At 45.9% G+C, this 6,350-nt stretch overlaps 1 non-coding gene across 1 annotated transcript; it reads right to left on the bottom strand.

The window, feature by feature from the left end:
• Nucleotides 1–4,973: 4,973 nt before the first annotated feature.
• trnar-ucg (transfer RNA arginine (anticodon UCG)) lies at nt 4,974–5,062 on the bottom strand. The gene is given in 2 exon segments: nt 4,974–5,009; nt 5,026–5,062. It is a non-coding gene; the product is annotated as a tRNA-Arg (tRNA).
• Nucleotides 5,063–6,350: the final 1,288 nt, after the last annotated feature.

Genomic DNA, 6,350 nt, shown 5'->3' with positions numbered 1-6,350 from the left:
ATTCGGCCCATGGAACCGGTACCGACCCTCGGAAAGAGCACTAGATTTTGGCCGAAACGCACCTAACCTTTCGAATACGTCAGGATGGCTGAGCGCAGGTCGCAGTCTCCTCTGGAGGTCAGGGCTCGAATCCCACTCCTGAAATTGACTTTTCCTCCGCGAGGCACCATCCAAACCTGGAACCCCTCCCCTCCTGTACATACACCATATGGACTTGCAGCGGTTCCAGAATCCCCTCACCGCCCATTCTCGCGGTCAATTAATGATAGATTGTAAATGTTTTGCCGAATCAGCGACAATCAAAGCCAGAGAGACCTGCAATAACCCTCAGAGCAGGAAAGGCAACTCAATGTCCTTTGACCCAAAAGCAAAATACTGCGGATGCTGCAAATCTGAAACAAAGAGAGAAAATGCTGGAAATATTCAGCTGATCCGGCAGCTTCTGTGGAGAGAGAAACAGGTCGTTCCAACGCAAGGTCAGGTTGTGAAATGTTAACTATTTCTCTTTTCACAGATACTACAGATCCGTACAGTATTTCCAGCATTCCCTTGTGATTAGCTGAACATCCTCAGAGTCTGTAGCTTCGTCCGGTAAAGTGTCTGTTCACTGAAGAAAAATCTGGACTCAAATCCCAGCCCAGCCTTATTCCGTTTGACCACCTGTGCGATTGAGAACTTCCTCCACAACAGGGGGAAATGTGTTGGATTTCTAGTCGGAAAATATGCCTTTTGCAGGTTTCAATTCAGTAGAATATCTACAGAGATTGTAACGCAAGTATTGATTTTAGCTGCCATCATCCAGTTGTTAAATCTTTCCACTAGAAACCCACTGGATTTTCCCCTTTGACTTGAGTCCTGCTCCCAGAGGATCAGTTCAGTATTTTCAATAATATTATATTTTGAATGCTCTGTGTCCAGAGAATTGTGACGCTGAAATTGCTCACACTTCTCTCCATTGTTATCTACTCTCCAGGTATTGGCGACACCGTCTAATGGAGACATGCTCGCAGGGCTGTGAGAGAGGCTTTCTTTCAGGCGTGAGGCCTCTTTTGGTCCATCAACAGCAACCGGATGCCTGCAGAGAAACTCGGAATACCGAGCCCCTCTTCCCAGGATGGACTTAATCAGGGACAAGATGTTGTTTGAAGAGAGAATCAAAGGCCTGAAGAATTGGTCTGAGATTCCTGGCGTTTTGTGAAGAGAACAAGGTGGTGGAGCAATGTGACAATAGCAGGATACGAGTTTGGGATATTATCCAGTCTGTGCTGGGGGGCCTGCGGGAAGGACGTTGTCTTGTCTGCCCACCCAAGCTGAATGTTGGGATTGAGGTGGTGATCAGATTCCGAGAGGAGGGTGAAATCCTTTCACTGAGTTTCAAGCTCACAGTGCGGTTGAGTGTCTTGAGTTACAGGAAGATACATACGGGATGGTCAAATGGGCAGAAAAGTGGCTGATGGAATTTAACGCTGAAAAATTAGATGTGATCATTTGGTAGGGGGTTTTCGCAGTAACTTCATTGGAGTGTTAATATAATCCTATTTGTGACAATAAAGAATATTATATTATTATTATAGGATTAATGTTAATGGCCTGACACTGGGAAGTCCTGAGGAACAAAGGGACCTTGGAGTGTTTGTCCAGAGATCTCTGAAGGCAGAAGGGCACGTTAATAGGGTGGTGGAAAAGGCATTTGAGATATTTGTCTTTATCATTCGGGGCATGGATTACAAAAGCAGAGAGGTCATGGTGGAGTTGTATAGAATGTTGGGGTACCGTGTGCAATTCTGGTCACCACATTCTAGGAAATATGTAACTGCACTGGATGGGGTGCAGAGGTGATTCAGCAGGATGTTGCTTGGGATGGAACATTTAGGATATGAAGAGAGGTTGGATAGACTTGTTTTCTCTCTCACGCAGGAACAGAGATGACTGAGGGGTGATCTCATCGAGGTGTACAAGATTATGATAGGTATAGACAGGGCGGATAAGGAGCACCTGTTCCCCTCAGTCACAAGGGGACACTATTGTTCTGTGATTCTGTTGCAGATCAGATCTTGGAGGTATCGCTGCTGTATTCCCAGGAGGCGGTGGTCTGATTCGGAGAGCAAAAGCTTCCATCGAGGACGGGGTTCTCAATAAGAACAAACTGGAGGTGTGGGATGTTAGAATCTGCTCAGCACTGATTCATTTTTATTCATTGTTGTGTCCTAGAATAAACACGTGGATTGTAGCGGTCCATTAAAAACAAAAATAGAATTCGGAAATTTCTGGCCAGTAACTTCACCATGTCCACGTTACATCACTCAGCATCCTCAGCTGCGTCACATCTGGTCCACGTTTCCTCAGCAGAGAGCAGTTTCACAGCAGAGAGTACATTTCCACTGGAGAGATCGCAGTTTCTCAGCAGAGCGCACAGTTCACGGCAGAGAACACAGTAACACAGCAGAGAGCACAGTTTCACAGCAGAGAACACAGTAACACAGCAGAGAGCACAGTTTCGCAGCAGAGAACACAGTACCACAGCAGAGAGCACAGTTTCACAGCAGAGAACACAGTACCACAGCAGAGAACACAGTACCACAGCAGAGAGCACAGTTTCACAGCAGAGAACACAGTCCCACAGCAGAGAACACAGTCCCACAGCAGAGAGCACAGTTTCACAGCAGAGAACACCGTAACACAGCAGAGAACACAGTAACACAGCAGAGAGCACAGTTTCACAGCAGAGAACACAGTAACACAGCAGAGAACACATTTCCACAGGAGAGGTCTCTCTCTGATACAGTGTGTGAGTTCTCCCTCAATACTCTCACCTTCTGACCTATTGCTCACGTGCCCACTCCCATGGTGTTGAAGTATTTCCCATCAGTCCGTTCAGAACAATCCTTCAGCTGATATGTTGGAAATGTAATTTGCTGACAGAGACTATATTTCCAACATTTCACAACTGGCTGCACATCTGGACCAATGGACAAATCCAACCTCCTTCCGTTAGTTGTTGCAGATGTTAAAGGTCCATGAGGTGGTTTGGTGAAGTCAGGTCATTTGGCGAGTTGGCCGAGAGGTGAAGGTGATGCGCTGCTAATCCATTGTGCTTTGCATCTGCGGGTCTGAATCCATCCTCCTCGATGATCAATTTGCTGCATCTCCGCGTTGTGCCACTTATTGAGGGCGCCCTGATGATTCATTCAGTGTATCCGGAACTAGGATGGAGTTTAGATTCGGAGTTCAACAGGCCTGAGGAGTGAATCTTCTTGCACCAATCTCTGTACCGACATTTCTAATCCTCTGTCTGATAATCGATTTAAATCACGACACCAGCTTTGGGCAGGAGTTTGGCACCATGAAAACTTGCGGCTTCAGAAACTCCAAAACAGACGCCAGCTTCATCTGGGGCTCTGCTGGCAGATTTTGTCTTTCCAGAACCGGCCGCCCAGCCGTGAAAATAAGTTCATCAGGTGATCTCATTACACTGTAAGACGGAAGAGCAGAAGTGGCCCATTGGGCCCATCCTGTCTGCTCCACCATTCAAAGAGGTTATGATTGACCTGATATAATCTTCAAACCCACTTTCCCGCCTTATCCCCATAACCCTTGATTCCCTTACTGATTTAATCTTGCACATATTAACTTCCCCAGCCTCGACAAGTATTCGCTTAGAAACAATGTTTCCACAGATACACTATACTCTGAGAGAACAAATTACTCATCATTTCTGATTTAATTGGGCGGCCCCTTACTCTGAGATCATTCCCTCTGGTCCGAGACTCTCCCACATGGAGAAACAACCTCTCAGCATCCACCCTGTCAACGCCCCTGAAAATCAATTGAATCAGTGAATTTGAATGGTGAGCTTTATTCCCTGTCCCAAAGAGTATTTCAGGCCTCTGGATTCCCAATCCAGTGAGATAATCTTTCATCCCTCTGAACAAAAAACAGTTGATTCAGCTCATTATTAAACATCTTGGGCCAGTGGGCCGATGAATGGCAGATGGAGTTTAATTTGGATAAATGTGAGGTGATGTATTTTGGTAGCTCAAATCAGGGATTGACCTAATCAGTTACTAGTAGGGAGTTGGGGAGAATTACAGAACAAACAGATCTAGGAGTACAGGTTCACAGCTCCTTGAAGGTGGTGTCGCAGGTCGATAGGGTGGTGAAGAAGGCATTCGGAATGCGAGGTTTTAAGCTCAAAATGTTGAATACAAGAGTTGGGACGTCTTGTTCAAGTTGCACAAGACATTGGTAAGACCACACATGGAATATTGTGTTCAGTTCTGGTCACCCTATTTTCCGAAGGATATTGTTCAACTAGAAAGAGTGCAGAAGTGGTTTACAAGGATGCTACCAGGACTTGATGGTCTGAGTGAAAGGTAGAGGCTGGATAGGCTGGCACTTTTTTTCCTGGAGCGTAGGAGGCTTATGGATGATGTCATAGAGGTCTATGAAATAATGAGGAGCATAAATAAGGTAATGAGGAGCATCTGGAACGGGCTGCCAGAGGCAGTGGTGGAGGCGGTTATCATTTTGTCTTTTAAAAATCAGTTAGACAGTTACATGGGCAGGGTGGGTATAGATGGATATGGGCCAAATGCGGACAAGTGGGACTAGCTTAGTGAAAGAAACTGGGCGGCATTGACAAGCTGGGCCGAAGGGCTTTTTCCATGCTGCCAACATCTATGACTCTATGACTCTGTCTGTCTTCCTGACGACATTAGAATTTCCTCCACAGAATTGTATTGAACCGATTGATACATAATATATTATTCTATACTTGATCCAAGTCAAACAGATACTGCGGATTCATCAGGGGATAAATAAAATGCTAGGATGAGAGCGAATTGAATGAAAACAATGTTAGAAGGAATTATATTCCATAAAAAGCCCTGCAATGCTTGGATGGAAAGGTGGAACTATGAGCTGAGGAGGGAAAAATCGGCTGTCAGCAAGTTCCACCGGATTTCTGTATCAAACGACCGCGACAGGACTCGAACCTGCAATCTTCTAATATCATCATTCGATTCATCGAAGTCAGACGCCTTATCCATTAGGCCACGCGGCCACCGGCAGTGACGTGCGAGCCAATGTTTATCCCATGTGAATAAATACTGTGATCATATCTGTTTCCATAGAAACCAGTAAAATGCAGAAGGAGGCTATTCGGCCCATCGAGTCTGCACTGACACTCCAATCCTGCACCCCACTCATGAGAGGGGAGGGACGGATTTCAGGGGTTGGAATGGGGGACAGAGTTGCTCCATCGGACCCAATATTCCAGTAGAGGGCAGGTGCGTGAGCTTTCGGAGGGTCAGTACAGACTCGTTGTGCCGAATGGTCTTCATTTGCACAATAGGGATTCTCTGATTCTATGACAGCAGCGGGTTTAGGTGGCGAAGCCCTTGTGCCATACTGCCCACTCCTGACACCATGGAGAAATTCTGATCTCTCAAAGACTGGCGACCAAGGACGTGTAACAAAAAATAATTTATTTACTGTTTGAGCAGCTGCTCCAGGCTTGTGCTCTGAGCGCGATCCGGGGAGAACACCTGATCATTTTAGATGCGGGACACGTAGTCACGTGACCATTCGGTCTGCACAGGCCTCCTTCTGTGCTGCCAGTTTCTGTGATTGAATTGCTTTAATTTGGAGCTGGACTGGGAAGTTCGGTGCTGTTCAATGTAAAGCAAAAATGAACTTCTAGGATATTTCCAATGTAACTTATTTTCTTCCGCAAACAATTGAATCAGTGAAATTGTGCGTTTCGGGAACTTGGATTTTCGAGTCTCTCAAGGCTTCTCTCCAAATCCAATGGTCATTTGTGAGGTAGATTAAACCGCTCCTCACAGAAAAACCGGGGCACCGTTCATCGCAGGAATGCAAGACCTTCCTGCAGTGATTCCTGGCCGGTTTTATAATGTTTTGTATGTTTTATAATGTTTAATGAATGACCTATTGAACCGAGCTGCGATGGTCGAGTGGTTAAGGTGTTGGACTTCCCCAGCAGGTTCGAGCCCTGCTCCCAGCGACTGTGACCGAAGAATTAATCGAAATTTTAGTAAACGGTTTGACACAAGGTTCGCTGCTCAGCAAATTATAATCTCCTCAGGAAGAGGGATAATAATATTTCTGACAGCAGCCCGGCTAGCTCAGTCGGTAGAGCATCGGACATTTAATCCCACGGTCGTGGATTCAAGCCCTATATTGTTTCATATTGGGTTCAAGCCCCATATTGGGCTCTTCCATCTCAGAATGTTGAGCTGACCGAACTGTTTTGATAACAGGAATACAAGGTTCTGTCCCTGGACTGGAAATCCAGAGGCCTGAACTAATCTTTCATGACAAGATTTGAT

The sequence above is a fragment of the Scyliorhinus torazame genome, chromosome 24, assembly GCF_047496885.1.
Source record: "Scyliorhinus torazame isolate Kashiwa2021f chromosome 24, sScyTor2.1, whole genome shotgun sequence".
Taxonomy (NCBI): Eukaryota; Metazoa; Chordata; class Chondrichthyes; order Carcharhiniformes; family Scyliorhinidae; genus Scyliorhinus; species Scyliorhinus torazame.
This window is presented reverse-complemented; position numbering and strand designations above follow the sequence as displayed.